General features: G+C 43.2%; 1 pseudogene; it reads right to left on the reverse strand.

Annotated features, from left to right (window-relative positions):
- Positions 1-5,092: 5,092 nt before the first annotated feature.
- LOC116904517 lies at positions 5,093-12,861 on the reverse strand (annotated as a pseudogene).
- Positions 12,862-14,931: the final 2,070 nt, after the last annotated feature.

Raw genomic sequence — 14,931 nt, forward strand, 5'->3', positions numbered from 1 at the left:
CCAATTCTGGATTGTAGTTCATTCCTGATATAGTCAAATTGACAACTAGGAATAGTCACTACACACTGTTTGTGTATTTTTGAACTCATGTTTTCAGAGTTCTTTCTCACAGTCTTAAGGACTGTCCTAAAGGTCACTGCATCATCATATTGTTCAGGATCACTAGACACATTCTTGCTTCCCAGAATCTTTCTGATTATCATGGATTACAACCCCTGATAATCTAGATAAGGAGAACATTCACCAAAACATGAAGGAAAATATGTGCATTATTGTAGTAGGAAATACTAAAAAAGCTAATGAAAGGAAAATTATACAGATTTAAGGTTTAAAAATATGAAGTTAAAAGAATAAGCTTCAAAATTCAGACTCAGGGTCAGAGATTCCGCTGACATGAGAACAGGCCAATCCTGCCAACCAGCCTGCTGGTGGTAGTGTGGTAGTGAAAGATCCCCAAAGAGAGACCCTAAACACTGTGAAAAGCAAGTCCAGGCAGCCCCGCCCTGCCGCTAGGACTAACAGACCATAAAGATAAAGAAAAGGAATGCAGGAACCAGCCCGAGTTATCAGGACTGACTCTAACCATCTGGCAGAAGGGTACCTCCCCCAGCTTACTCATAGTCACACCTTAACCAAATGTCCTTCAAACCCTGATACGCCTCTAGCTCCTAAAATCCTGTATGCTTCAGTCAATACGTACTCTCCTGCTGTGCTGTAATCTCACTGCCATGTTTAAATGAGCCAATCACTTATAGCCGCACCAGAAATTAGCCAATTGTGTGTAACCGCACCAAACCCCCTAGCCTTCCCTATATAAACCCCTGACTTTTGAGTTTCGGGGTCGACACCTCTGTCTCCTGTGCAGGATACGTGTCAACCCGGAGATCCCCGTAATAGATCTCTGTAATAAACCTTGCCTTTGCTTATTACATCCAAAATGGTCTCTCTGTGTCTGGGGTCCGCTATTTCTCGCGACTTTAGAAAGGGTCTCTCTTTGGGGATCTTTCACTACCACACTACCACCAGCAGGCTGGTTGGCAGGATTGGCCTGTTCTCATGTCAGCGGAATCTCTGACCCTGGTCTCTGAAATCTCTTCACTCGAATTACTAAGTTCCCATGTCAGGTTGCTGCCATGACAGCCCCTGCTGCCACCGTTCCTTTCTCTCTGGAACCCAGATGAATTGCCTCATGAAGGAAAACACCACACAATCTTAGCTTAGAATCAACAGGTAACAATCACTGGGCACAATAACGAACATCCTAATTTGTAAGCTATTTTATGTTAAATGCTCCAGTGGCAAATCCTGGCAGACCTGCCTTCTAACAAGGGGCCTCTAGTTGGCTACATTTTTCCTCCAAGTTCTCCCTGTCCAAAAACAAGTCACCTTTTCCTGCCTCCTCTCTTTCCTTCTCCGATCTAGAAGTCCTGCCTATTCCTCAGCCAGTGATTAGTCTGCTGAAACCTTTATTCACTAGGGTAAGGTTCTGCCACACACTATTGTACAAAGAAGCTTTACCCCTACAGCAACCATCAGCATTTTAGGAGATCCACATCCTGATGGCTCTGCTCCAAGGGTGAGAACCATGTCATACTGTTTCTTCTGCAGCCATTCCAGACCAGCTTAGTTAGGGTTTCCATTGCTGGGAAAAGACACCACGATCCTGGCAACTCCTATTAAAAACAAACAAACAAACAAACAAACAAACATTTAATTGCATCCAGCTTAAAATTTAGAGATTTATTTCATTATCATCATGGTGGATGTAAATGGTACCATGCAGGCGGACACTATGCTGGAGAAGCCAAGAGTTCTACATCTTAATCCAAAGGCAGCAGAAGAGGACTGTATTCCACACTGGGTAGAGATTGAGCATAGGAGACCTCAAGCCCACCTCACCCCCACACAGAGTGACACACTTCTTCCAACAAGGCCACACCTTCTAATAGGGCTACTGTCTATGAGCCAAGCATTCAAACATACGAGTCCATACTACAAATATATGAATCAAACATATAGGGGCCATACCTATTCAAATCACCACAATGATCAAAGAAATAGGGCCACTCATGGACATATTAATGCCTATTGGCAGCAGAGGGATCCAACCTCTGTGGACTGACTCTTGAATAGTTGTAAAAAGACATACTTATTCTTACACAGAAGTTGGTTTTTTGAATAAAACTGAGAGACCCCGTCTTAGCAGCAGTAACACCATTTTGCAAGGCTGTACTTAGATGACTGGTTCAGGGAAGGGTCAGAACACTGAGAACACGGCGGCTGCCAAACAGGATGTTTGTGGTTGAGCGCCTGGCAGCAAAAGGGGGAAATGGAAAGCCCTGGGAGAGGTCCCACACCCTAGAGGAGGGCCATGTCAGCCGTTATGTTCCAGGAAGGCGGCCAGGGAACTTGCCCCCGGGCTGAACCCTCACCTCATTAGAATCCACCAATTATGTCCCTGTAACCATGCATCTGCTTCTGTATGCTTGCTTCTGCTCCCCAGAACCCTATAAAAAACCCATCCCTGGTTTCGAGGGGCGCACCAGTCCCCTGAGTTGACTGAAGTGCCCACAGGTGCCTGTGTATCCTGATAATAAACCCTCTTGCTGATTGCATCCATTGGTCTCGGTCTGGTCGATGGGCTTGAGGGTCTCCTTCCCGAGGGGAAGTTCTCCTTGAGAACTTTTCAAAACAAGTTCCACATACCAAAGCCCCTGGTCTACTCTATATGTTTTGTGAAGGAAAATATTACACCTCTGGGACAATAGTCCTTATTGTGTACCAGTTGAAGTACCCAATAATGCAAGATGCTCCAGATGTGTCAGGACTGTTTTGTGACTAAAATCATGCCAAGCTTGTAAAGTTTGCTGAAATTTACAACTCTATAAATCGTTATGCCCATATTTCGAGGTTTCCACAGACCACCAGAGACCACCAAAAATCCACCTTGTATGTAAAAGCAAAGAGTTGTTATTCAAGCTCAGACCCTCTAACCTCTCCAATGCAATAGATGGGTGCAGAATACCCTAAGCTGGTAAAGCCTTGCCTTTTTATCACAGTTACAGCAGGGTAAGGGGCTTTCTACTTTGGCAGTTACACCATTGTTGACATTTGGAAATTGTAGCTTGGTACATTTCCATTGGCTAGTAATGATTTCAACTTGGTATGAACAATAGTGGCTAGCTTAAGCAATCTATCTCACAACATATCTAGAACGTTAGTCCTCCTAAGAGCTAATTGGTTGTTACTAAGGGTAGAGTAGCTGTTGCTAGGAATATATCAGTTCCTGTAACAAGTTGGGGTTTTTCCAGTAACTGAGTTCAATCGAAGGGCAAGTTAAACATGAAATAGAGTCTAAAAGTAAAATGGGGTTTGTAATGTTAAGCAGGGCCCTACATAAATCACAGAAAACAATCACTGTTTACCACAATGATTTGTTGAAACTCTAAGTACTTCTAAAAAACAATTATTCGTTTTATTTATTTATTTTATGTATAAGTACACTGTAGTTGTCTTCAGACACACCAGAAGAGGCCACCAGATTCCATTACAGATGGTTGTGAGCCACCATGTGTTTGCTGGGAATTGAACTCAGGACCTCTGGAAGAGCGCAGTCAGTGCTCTTAACTGCTGAGCCATCTCTCCAGCCCACAACTATTCATTTTAATATTTACCCTAGATAACCATGAAAAACAACTATCTCACCTTAATGTTTACTCAAGATATGACTCTACCAGAATTCTACTCTGTGTGTGTGTGTGTGTGTGTGTGTGTGTGTTCATTCATTCTAACTGGGGACTTTCCAGCCAGGATGTGGTTTTCTTGCTTAAATATGGACTCTGAGAAAGGCTCAGCATTACATGTGGGTCATGAATACCCAGTTGTAGTCATCAGCTGGCTGGAATAAAGACTTTTAATAGTCTCATAGCCTATGTTTTAGTGTTCTTCTCTGATAGGAACTCCACAGCAGTTTTATCTGGCTGGGCAGACATTCCTGATTATGAAGAATAGTTGGCATATACGACTGATTAGAACTTTCACTAAAACTAGTTTTGGAGCCTCTGAGTTCGGTCATTGGGGAGGGGTAAGTACAAGGTTTGTTTTATTGCATTTTACAGAAAAGACAAGAATTTAATTTTTTTTTCAGGAACCAGTATTTATTATCAAAGTCATATTCGATGTCAACAAGATGCCACAACTACAAAAAAAAAAATGCACATTGCAATCTCAGTGCAATCAATCAAATGGAACCCCAATCGTAAAAAAAATTAATTCAAATTATCCCAGAAAGCAACCAATTTTTTTTCTCTTCTCCATCTTTATTAAATTGGTTATATCTTATTTACATTTCAATTGTTATTACCTTTCCCGGTTTCCAAGCAAACATCCCCCTAATCCCTCCCACTCCCCTTCTATATGGGTGTTCTCCTCCCCATCCTCTTGCCCTTACTGCCCTCCCCCACATCAAACCAGATACACTCAAACTAATAGAAGAAAAAGTGGGGAAGAGTCTCGAACACATGGGCACTGGAGAAAATTTCCTGAACAAAACTGTCTGGGATCGGACTGCGGGACTGGGCAAAGCTAGAGCCCTGCCCTAAGCAGATTCCTGAGAAGGGCTTAACCTTTTCAAAGAAAGAACATGTTCCAGGAAGACTGTTTCCTCATTGTCTAAGAAGAACATCTAGCGGTTTAATGATTCACCTTATGTCCTTGGGCACTTCCTGGTACTCCTCCCCCCCGCCCCGCCCTGAGCTTCAGTTCCTGCTTCAGTTCCTGCTTCAGAGCTTTAAATGCTGTACACTCCTTTCAATAAACAGACCTTGACAAGGACACTGCTTGGTCTTGCTCCTCTTTCTCGTGCATTCCTTCACAGGTTTGGATCTCCCTCAGTTCCTGTAAATTACGGAGCCCCTGCAGGCAGGGGCACAAAACACCAATGGCTTATGCTCTAAGATCAAGAATCGACAAATGGGATCTCATAATTTTTTAAAACATCTTTATACATCTAGCCAACAAATTAAACTGGTTAACAAGAAAAAAAAATACAAATTCAGAGGTCTGGTATTAATGTTTAAAAAAAGGCAACTGCTTAAGCCTTTCTATTAATTCGAACATCATTCTCTAGACCACATGGCTTCATGCCATTCATCTGGCAGGCTCTCTCAGCCACCTCTGGACACTCAAACTTAACCACACCGCACCTCTTGGACTTTCCGTTCTCCATCTTGATCGGTGTACAGCACATGGCTACATTCATTGAATTTGTCCTTTAGTATCTTTCATGTAAAGTCAAATGGGAGATTTCTCACAAATATCTGGCAGGCCTTCTTGGCTACTCCAGGTGTGTGACCTCCAGCCCTGCCAAAGGAACCTGCGAAGCTTCCTCCAAAGTTGCCCTGCCCATCTCAATATGTCAGTCAAAACTAACACCTCCGGCATCACCCATGGCCAGGTCCATTCGCTCAGAACCAGTGCCCAATGCTGGGCCCATGGCAGGGCTCGTATGTTCCAGGCTGTTGTCTCCCATTCATTCCAGGCCTGTGTGCTCAAGACCGTTGGCTCCCATGAGCTCAAGACTGTTGGCTCCCATGCGCTGAATGCCCATGAGCTCCAGGATGGCCCCCATGCCTGTGGGCACCATTTGACCCATGGGCTCTAAACCAGAGCCCATGTGCTCAATGGTTTGGCCCACATGGTCAATGGGTGTGGCTATCTGCTCCATGCCGAAGCCCATGCCGGCACCCATGCGCCCCACACCAGAACCAATGTGCTCCATGGTCTGTCCCACGTGCTCAATACTAGAGGCCACGTGGTCAAGGCCTAGTGGGTCCATGCACTTGATGCCGGTGCCCATGCACTCAACTGAGCCTATGTGGTCTATGGCCAGGCCAATACGTCCAATCTCAGAGCCCATGCCATGGCCAAAGCCTGTGCCTATATGCTCCACGCTAGCACTAATGTGGTCAATGCCAGGGCCCATCCTTTCAATCCCAGCAACGCTGCCTCCAGCTCTACCTTCTCCCTGCTTTGCAATGATCTCTCCTCTCTTCAGTGCATTATTTAGGATTTCATTTATTCGGTCCATGTTCATCCCGGATCCAAATCGCCCCATGTTTTCCATACCACCACCAAAGGGTCCTTCCATGCCCCCAATTTTATTTATTCCAAATCCTATGCCTTCCATTCCCATTCCTGCAGGTGTGGCGCTTTACCGACACAATAGCACGGAGAATGGAAAGCCTGTGGGATGAAAAACACACACACACATACACACACACACACACACACACACAGGTTGTTGTGTAAAAAGCCAGGAGTGGAAAGAGAGAGAGAGAGAGAGAGAGAGAGAAGAAAGAGAGAGAGAGAGTCAGAGAGAGAGAGAGGAAGAGGAAGGGTCTCCTGTAGCTTTATTTAAATTGACTTGTATACCAAATTATTGTTTCCAGCATTATTGTTTTGGATATATAAAGAATGAGATTTGACAACTAATTGTTCCTATGTAAGGCCTATAATCTGCCTGGTATCACTAAGGGGTCCAGTCAATCCAGTTTGAGTTCTTAAATGGCCTATAAAGGAACAGTACTTAGTGCTCTTAAACACTAAGCCATCCCTCCAGCACCTAACAAGTTTTATTTACCTAAACATAAGCATTAATTAGAAATACCAAATCCTGTAAATATTGTCCAGATTCAGCTGTACTAGAAATCCCTGAGCTGGCAGGGTGAGGCTGGGAGTTGAAAGTAAGCAAATGGAGTCTTCCTCTTTTTGTGAGGGTGTGTTATCAACTCTATTACCATTTTCAAAGAGCTGGGTCTATGGTTTTGTTTAGTTGTCTGAGGCAGAGCACTGAAAGGACAGTGAGTTGTCAGACATTCACACTGAAATCATCACTCACTGATTTCAAGTAGAAAACTTGCCTCTAGTAAAACATTAAGTAATTGAAATCAATTGTAAACCACAAGCCACAAATTGGCTATCAGTATATGAATTGAAAGCTTGATTTTTTTTAACATTTTAAAAACAGTGGCTACAGCACGTAATTTTGTTTACAGGAAATACAAAAGCATGCAAAGAATAAAATTATCAATTTTGCCTGAAAAATTTGTATATGTAATAGGCCAAATATCAGTATTTTATAATAACCAATTTAATTGCTGTTTGGAATAGGTATGTTTCACCAGGTTTCTTTTAAAATACTTCCATGTCTCTAGCCTACAATTCTGTATTAACACAAAGCTTTATCTCCAATGAGAGGATAACAAACAAAGACCTAAGTCCTCTGGTAAGGTGAGGTACTTAGCCAACTAACTTATATCCTTAGAAGTTTAAAATTAGTTTCAAATATTCTTTTTGTGGAGTAATTACAACAGCTTCTCCCCAAATATTAAAGCTCATTTTGAGAGCAAGGTTTGTAGTAAAAATTTCCATATACACTGAAAGATTTAAAGTTCTAACTTCTTACATTGAAGAAACGACAAAATTACATAATATGAGGCTATTAGTCATTCTTTTGTAAAATTTTTAATGATATCACTCTATGGGCTCTCTAAAATTATAAGCAAGCTCATGAAATGAAAACTCACAATTGCCAGGAAGTAAATAAATTGCATAAAAACAATCCTCTAAATCTATCTTGAAATGGCAGTTGAAGTAAGCAAACTGGCTGTAATGCTCTCACAAGTTCCAAAACCTCATCAATCCTTCTTAAATCCTGTAACAATCTCTACCTGTTTGATTTTTTCTCAATTACAAATAAGTTTGAGTTAGTCAATGTAACACTGGCAATCTTTAATCACAACCTTTAAGTTCTCCTTGTAACACCAGAGCACAGCCACAACTTTGGAAAGTCACCTGAGTTCTGATAATGTGACTAGGCAGTTGTTCTTGGGGTGGTGGAATCAGCATCAAAATACAGTAACTTCAGGGCAAACCACAACTTTGGAAAGCAAAACCTCTAACAAACTAGTCTCCAAAATCTAGTCTCCAGAGTCTGTCCTTCATGCTACAAAGTTTGACTGCCAGTTCTTACATTTGAACGCACGATGGTGCGGTCTCCAATACCTCAACAAAGAGACATTGCCCTAAAATCTTTTAGAAGCCTGGTTTCTAGAATAAGAATTCCAAAAAAAGTATTATCTCAATTTAGATCTGTTTCCCTAGGTTGGCTCATGCAACATGTTATCTAGAATGACTTCATCCAAATTACAGTTTTAAGCCAACTTTCTGTTACCAATGTTACATTTTTTAACCATATCTAATAACTTAAAAGTCAATAGTACATAACCAAGGCATGTAGAGCATATTTATACATTTAAAACCAATCCGAAACAAAATTGAAGTTGAAAGACCCCCCCCCCCATGAGTCTTAACTCAGAGCTGCAACAGGCTTGAACAAGCCCAGGCACTCCCAGATACCTAGGGCCGAGTCACCGTTAAAACTAACAGACCATAAAAGGAAAGGAATGCAGAACAGACCAGGAGTACCAGATCTGACTCACAGGCCACCTGGCAGGAAGAGATAAGCCCCCAGCCCCCGACATTCAGGACGCCCCAAACCTGCCAATGTGTGTAGCTATACCTTATTACCTCATCATGTGAAATAGCCAATCATATGTGAACATGTCTATGTGCCTCGTTTGAATCCACCAATCCCCGTAACTATGCATCTGCTTCTGTACGCCCGCTTCTGCTTCCCCAAACCCTATAAAAGCCCCATGCTGGAGCTGCTGGGCGCACAAGTCCTCCAAAGAGACTGTGTGCCCGCAGGTACCCGTGTTTTCCAATAAACCCTCTTGCTGATTGCATCCGAGTGGCCTCGGCTCGGTCATTGGGCGCTTGGGTCTCCTCCTGAGGGAAAGGTCCTCTCCAGAGGTCTTTCAAAGTGGCTATACATATCTTTATTATTTACATCAAGCACCATTTTTAGTTTTCTAGCTGTGATTTTAAGAGAAGCACCTTGTCACCTGTTGAGTCCAATAATCACAGTCAAAGATTTTCTAAGAGAAACAGCCATCAGTTTCATTACCATAGAAGCTGTGTGAAGCTCCTGGTGCCTTTAGGATAGGCTAGTATAAACATTTAGCCAGTCCCCTGGGGAGCTTGCTCATCGGACTTAGGCTTCTAGCTACAGATGTGGCTCCAAAAGCCAATTGAAACTTTTATTTATTTGTTCCTTTCTTGAAAGGAGCTAAAACTACGTCAATGGGTGAATCAACCAGCATTTAAAATTTTAACCTTTTCTTTTAAACATGAAACACAAAACATTCAAGCAACGAGAAGCAAGAACCACAGACATAAACTGACAGACACGGACAGCTTGGTGCACCAAGGACAGACAATAGACAAAGAGGGAAAAAACTAGATGGTGTCCCACCGAAGGAACCCACATACCCTACCTATGGAACCCAGAACCAGAAATAAGCATTTCTCCAATAGGAGCCAGCAGAGAGGCAGGACGTCTCCTGCCTTCCCTCTGTTCCTAGGAGAGCTCTAAAGAGTTTTTCTCTTTCTCTTTCTCTTTCTCTTTCTCTTTCTCTTTTCTCTCTCTCTCTCTCTCTCTCTCTCTCTCTCTCTCTCTTTCTCTTTCTCTCTTTCTCTTTCTCCACGGAGAGTCCGGGAAGACTGTTTTTCCCAAGCCCATTCATTCTCTCTCATGTCTAGGGCGTAAACTATCTCTAGTCGGGGTCCAAAGACTAAAACAACTAAAGAACTAAAGACTAAAAGAATGCATATGCAAAAACTTTACCATTACCTTGTCCCTTTTTTATGACAAGTTTTACTCAGGCTAGCCCAAATCATCTAGGCCTTTTCTAGCCCATCTTACTCCAATACGTCCCTGCTTCTATGCTGGCCGGGCTCCCGGGACGTCCCAACAGTACTCCTTTCTTCTCCGATCTCGGATTGCTGGGTTCAAAGTCCAAATCTCAGTGGGACCTCCATTTGTCAGCGCCTGCACTGACATGGTACCGAGAATCGGTCGAAAGCCTGTGGGATGAAAAACACACACACACACACACACACACACACACACACACACACACACACACACAGAGGGTTATCGTGTCAAGCCAAGGAGGAGGGAAAAGAGAGAGAGAGAGAGAAGAGAGAGGAGAGAGAGGAAGGGTCTCCTGTAGCTTTATTTAAATTGATTTGTATACCAAATTATTGTTTCCAGCATTATTGTTTTAGATATATAAAGAATGAGATTTGACGACTAATTGTTCCTATGTAAGGCCTATAATCTGCCTGGTATCATTGTAATTTGGTATACAAGTCAATTTATAAATACAAGTGCTCAGTGTCCTCAATTTAATCCTCGAGGACTTATCTTTTTTTTTTTTTTTTTTTTTTTTTTGAGCTGGGGACTGAACCCAGGGCCTTGCGTTTGCTAGGCAAGCGCTCTACCACTGAGCTAAATCCCCAACCTCGAGGACTTATCTTAATAAATAATATTTTAACAATATTTTAATTAAAAGGGGGAGCTATCCCTGTATGCTAAATAAAACTCTTTTTATTTCAATTTTAAAATTTGGATGTCAAGGAACTCTTGAGTGTTTATGGCACCCTACAACTAGGCATACTTCTGCATTGGCATGATCCTGTCCAGGTATTTTTATGGGGAAGAGGGAATCTTTGTGGAGGCTACAGGAGTGTGTCAGCTGCCAGAGGTGGTTGGTGAGACATGCTGATCCTGGTTGCATGAAGATTCAACTCTCCTGGTTCGGGTCCCTAGAGTCATTCCTGTACCCTTAGAGGAAGATGGAAGATTCCCCCTCATCTTTTGTCATCACAGAGATTTTGGCGTTGCTGCAGTCAGTGTTACCACTGTGTGTGTCCCGTCCCACTGTGGCCTACGGTCAGACCCTCTATGCACTGCTGCTTGCTGGATAAGACTGGACTCCAGCCATTAGCCTTGCCCCCCCCCATTCCCCTGGCGACTCTTGCTGCCTTAACTAGTGTCATTTTGCAGTCTGTAGCTTCACAGGAATGCCATCTGCGTGAAGCTGCTGTGGACTGGGGAACTCTGCCTGGTTATACAGATCTCAGACATGGTTCCATTGCCTGCTGGTTGTTCCAGAGAAGAATGGCTGATCCTGAACTGTCCTGGGAAAGACCTTGACATTTTCGCTGCTATTGTAGCAGCCATTTACTGCTGTAGCCATTGTGTCTACAGTGTCTGGAGTTACCCTCCCCCAATCTATTGTTAGGCAAGCACAGTGGGTGAACTTTCTGGAGTAGTTGCTAACAATTGGGAATTCTAAATTTTATTATAGGAGTGGCTTGACGATGGCCCTTGATGTTATGGCCCTCCGAGTTTGGCCCTAGGGCCCTTGTGCTTCTTTTCACATGCTGAGGAGAACCAGAGAAACAACGTACAGATGAGGTGCCCACTGCTTATCGGGAGAGGCTCAACTTCCACAATCTCCTAAATTATTGCCATCTGGCTCCTACTCTTTCGCCCCTGGGCTCAAGTAAGAGGAATGAGAAGATGACCCAATGTAGTTTCCTCAGTGACGGGCAACTGCCTCTGACCCTTGACCAATCTAGACACGGACCCTTGAGGGCGACAAGGTGATCCTATGTCAGATAGGCTGGGGGTTCGAGAGGTCGATCTAAGACAGAGGTGACTCGCCCTGTTTAAATGTACAGGCGGTCAAATGCTCCTCTGCCTGTTTTCCCTCCTTAAACACACACGTATAGCCCAGAACGGTGTATTACAACATAATTTCACTCCTAGCCATTGGGGTGCAGTCCTAACTGCAAGAGTGGCTCGCCATGGCCAAGCTGGGCACTCTGTGAGGCATGTCTGATTTCTCTCAGACCACTACTTCCACCTTATGGTCTTTTATAAAAGAAATACGGAGTTGTGGGAGCTGAATTGGATTTGGGCCTGGTTGCCTTGTCACTGTTTGGCCTTAGTCTTAGATTGTAGGATTAAAAGCCTCTCCCTGTAATTTATGGCACAAGAAATTAACAATCATGGAATGTTTTCAGCCCGAACAAGACCCTTCTGGGTCTCCAGCAAGGTTTGACCCCTGCTGAGCCCTGCCCTTGCATGTGGAAGCTTTTTGTTCCCAACTCAGAGCAGTCTGGCCAGGTACTTCTCACCTGAGTCCAAGAATTAGGCTGGCCTTTCTGGTTATTTCCCTAATTTATTCAGGCCACGTAGTCGGTCCTTTGTTACCTAAGTCTCAGCCAGGGTTCCCCACTGTGCTTCGCAGATACCTGCTAAGTGGTGTACTTGGGATTTATAGTTTGGTCAATAAAGAAACCAGAGGCTCTCTTCCTCTTCTGGCTTGACACAAATAACGTGTGTGTGTGTGTGTGTGTGTGTGTGTGTGTGTGTGTTTCTTTCATCCCACAGGCTTTCGCCCGATTCTCGGTACCGTGTCAGTGCAGATGCCGACATGCAGGTCCTAGATTTCCAATTCCAATGCCTTTGTTCAGGTGGTTGCTATCAATGGGCTGCCCTCCAGGTCCTAACCCCATGCCAATACCACCAAGTCCATGGGGAAGTTGCTGTGGGTATTCAGGAGGAAAAAAAATCTCCCTTTGGTAAAGCACTCTCATCCATCTTGACCTGCATTGGTCTATCAAACAGCAACTGGCCATTAAACACAGAAATAACTTTCACAGCTTCAATGGACTTTTCAAAAGTCACAGAGCCTATTATTCTATGACTTAGTATTTTTATCTTCCACACCAGCCACACTAAATACTTCCTTCAGAGTCTTCCCAGTCTCCCAGCCTTTTGCATTGCTCTCCTTGCGTGCTCACTCTCAGGATCTTTGATTTCAGTGGCCTTCCACTCAGACTATGCTTGTTTAGAATTTCAGCTTTTTTCATGCTCTCCTCCATCTTGCATTCAACAACAGCAAATCCCTTTGAATTTTCTGCATCATCCATTAAGAGCTGCACATGTTACTTTATCTTTTCCTTAAATCTTCAAGTGACTGCCCTTTCACATCAAAAGGTATATTCGTAATGAAGGCTCTGTATCTTTTAGTTGGTTTGGGATATGGCTCAAAGTGATTGTCTCTCCTTTTTATGTTTCTCTCCTTCCTCTTCTCATTCTGAATGAGATGTTCTTCACCCTTCCGGCTGGAGCTCTGTTGCCACTCCGCACACAGGGCCCAAAGCTCTCTTCCTCCATTTTAGGCTCTGTTGCTGCCACTTTGGCTTGATCTCTGCCACCATTTTCTCCACCGTATTTACTGTTTCTTAATCTGGCCATAAAACCTTCTTATTTTAGGATGTGTTGTTAACCCCACCGACTGAAAGTGCAGACCACTACCCAAGTTCGATGACTCCCTCAACTCCCTCAAACTACTTACATTTTTGTTTATAAGAAGTGATAAAAGTTTTACAAATGTTTGTAATCTGTACTGACGTCCACATTGTAGAAAAGCGGCCAACAGATATTACACCCTCTAATTTTGGCAATGGAAGGGTTCATGATTCACAAAGAATGATACCCTCGATTCAAACAGTATGCAACAACCAAGACCATTTATTCTGCAGAGAACCAGGATGGGGGAGGGGTAAAGCATGCATAGGGATGGAAGACAGAGATATGGACTTTGCAGGGTCCATTTAAAACCTGATAGGGTAGAAATAGGTGAATTTTACCTTTCTTCTCCTTGATTGATTGGCTCAATCTCCAGGGGTATGGGTGCCTTTGTGATTGGTTAAAGCCCTGGGGGATATGGGGAACTTTTGCTGATTAACTGTCTGCTCAGGCTAGGTAGTGGGGCAGCTTCTGATGGCTCCTCATTGGTTGCGCATGAAGGGTGGTTCTTCCCGGATTTGACTTGTTTTGGACTTTTCCACTTCTGGGAAACAGAAACTTAGGCCTAGTCTCCCAAACTGGCAGTTTGGAGCCTGTCATGGAGTCAGCCTGGCCCTGGCTAACTCAGTCCTCTCAGTTCCCTTTCTCTTTGTTTTTTTTTTTGTTTTGTTTTGTTTGTTTGTTTGTTTGTTTTTGTTTTTGTTTTGTTTTGTTTTGTTTTTAACCTCACTATTGGACACACGTGGATAAGTCAAGTATGATGGTACATCCTCTGGGAGGCTAAGGCAGCCTGTGCTTCACTAGACACAGAATGTTTGCTTCTAGGAGAGCATTGATTATTTTTAGAAGTATCTTCCCTTCCCTCCCCTCTTGTAGTAGTGGAAGTGGAATTCTAGGCCTCATGTGTGCTAAGTGCTCTGCCTTTAACTAACCCCTAGTCCTGTTTGTTTTTAAATCCTAATGTTGTATATATATCTTTTCCTTAAGAAGTACATTGAAAGTGGAAGGTAGTCAAAATTTTAGTAGGATTATGCAGAAAATCCCTTGTAGACTCAGTTTTCATATTGCCACCAGTCTTGTAGGAAGCACCTGCTTACCAGCTTTTTTATGCAGTATCAAGGAATATATATGGTTATCTGAAAATGCTAGTGCAATTTTTTTTCTATGAAAAACCACTTTGTGAATGGAAAGCTACGGCAGAAAGATTGCTGCTACTTCAAAGGTAGTCTAGACTAGGGTGTAACATCCTGCCCCAATCAAAAGAAAATGTAGAGGTGTATGTGAAGTCTGATGGACTCAGCCTGGTTCTGGCTAATGCAGTCTTCTCATTCCCACCTCTGATTTGTAATCAATTTGTCATTTATTTTTCCCAAGGTTTGAGTCATTGGCCAAGGGGTCAATTGGGACCCAAGAATCCTAAATTAATGCTGAAATAGACTTTTGACTTAGTGTCTTAGCCTGTAAGATGGGGTAGTGGACATTGCATTTTTCTTCTGTAAGTGCTTCCTGCTGGCATTAGAACGTTGACAAATAGGCCCAAGAAGGCTGAAATGCTAGTCAAAGTCTGGAGAATAGGGCATTTATCAGAAGCATCTGATTAGGTGATCCAGCTAAAAGGCAGGGAAACTCATATTGATTGT

Source organism: Rattus rattus, chromosome 6 (assembly GCF_011064425.1).
Source record: "Rattus rattus isolate New Zealand chromosome 6, Rrattus_CSIRO_v1, whole genome shotgun sequence".
NCBI classification, from domain to species: domain Eukaryota; kingdom Metazoa; phylum Chordata; class Mammalia; order Rodentia; family Muridae; genus Rattus; species Rattus rattus.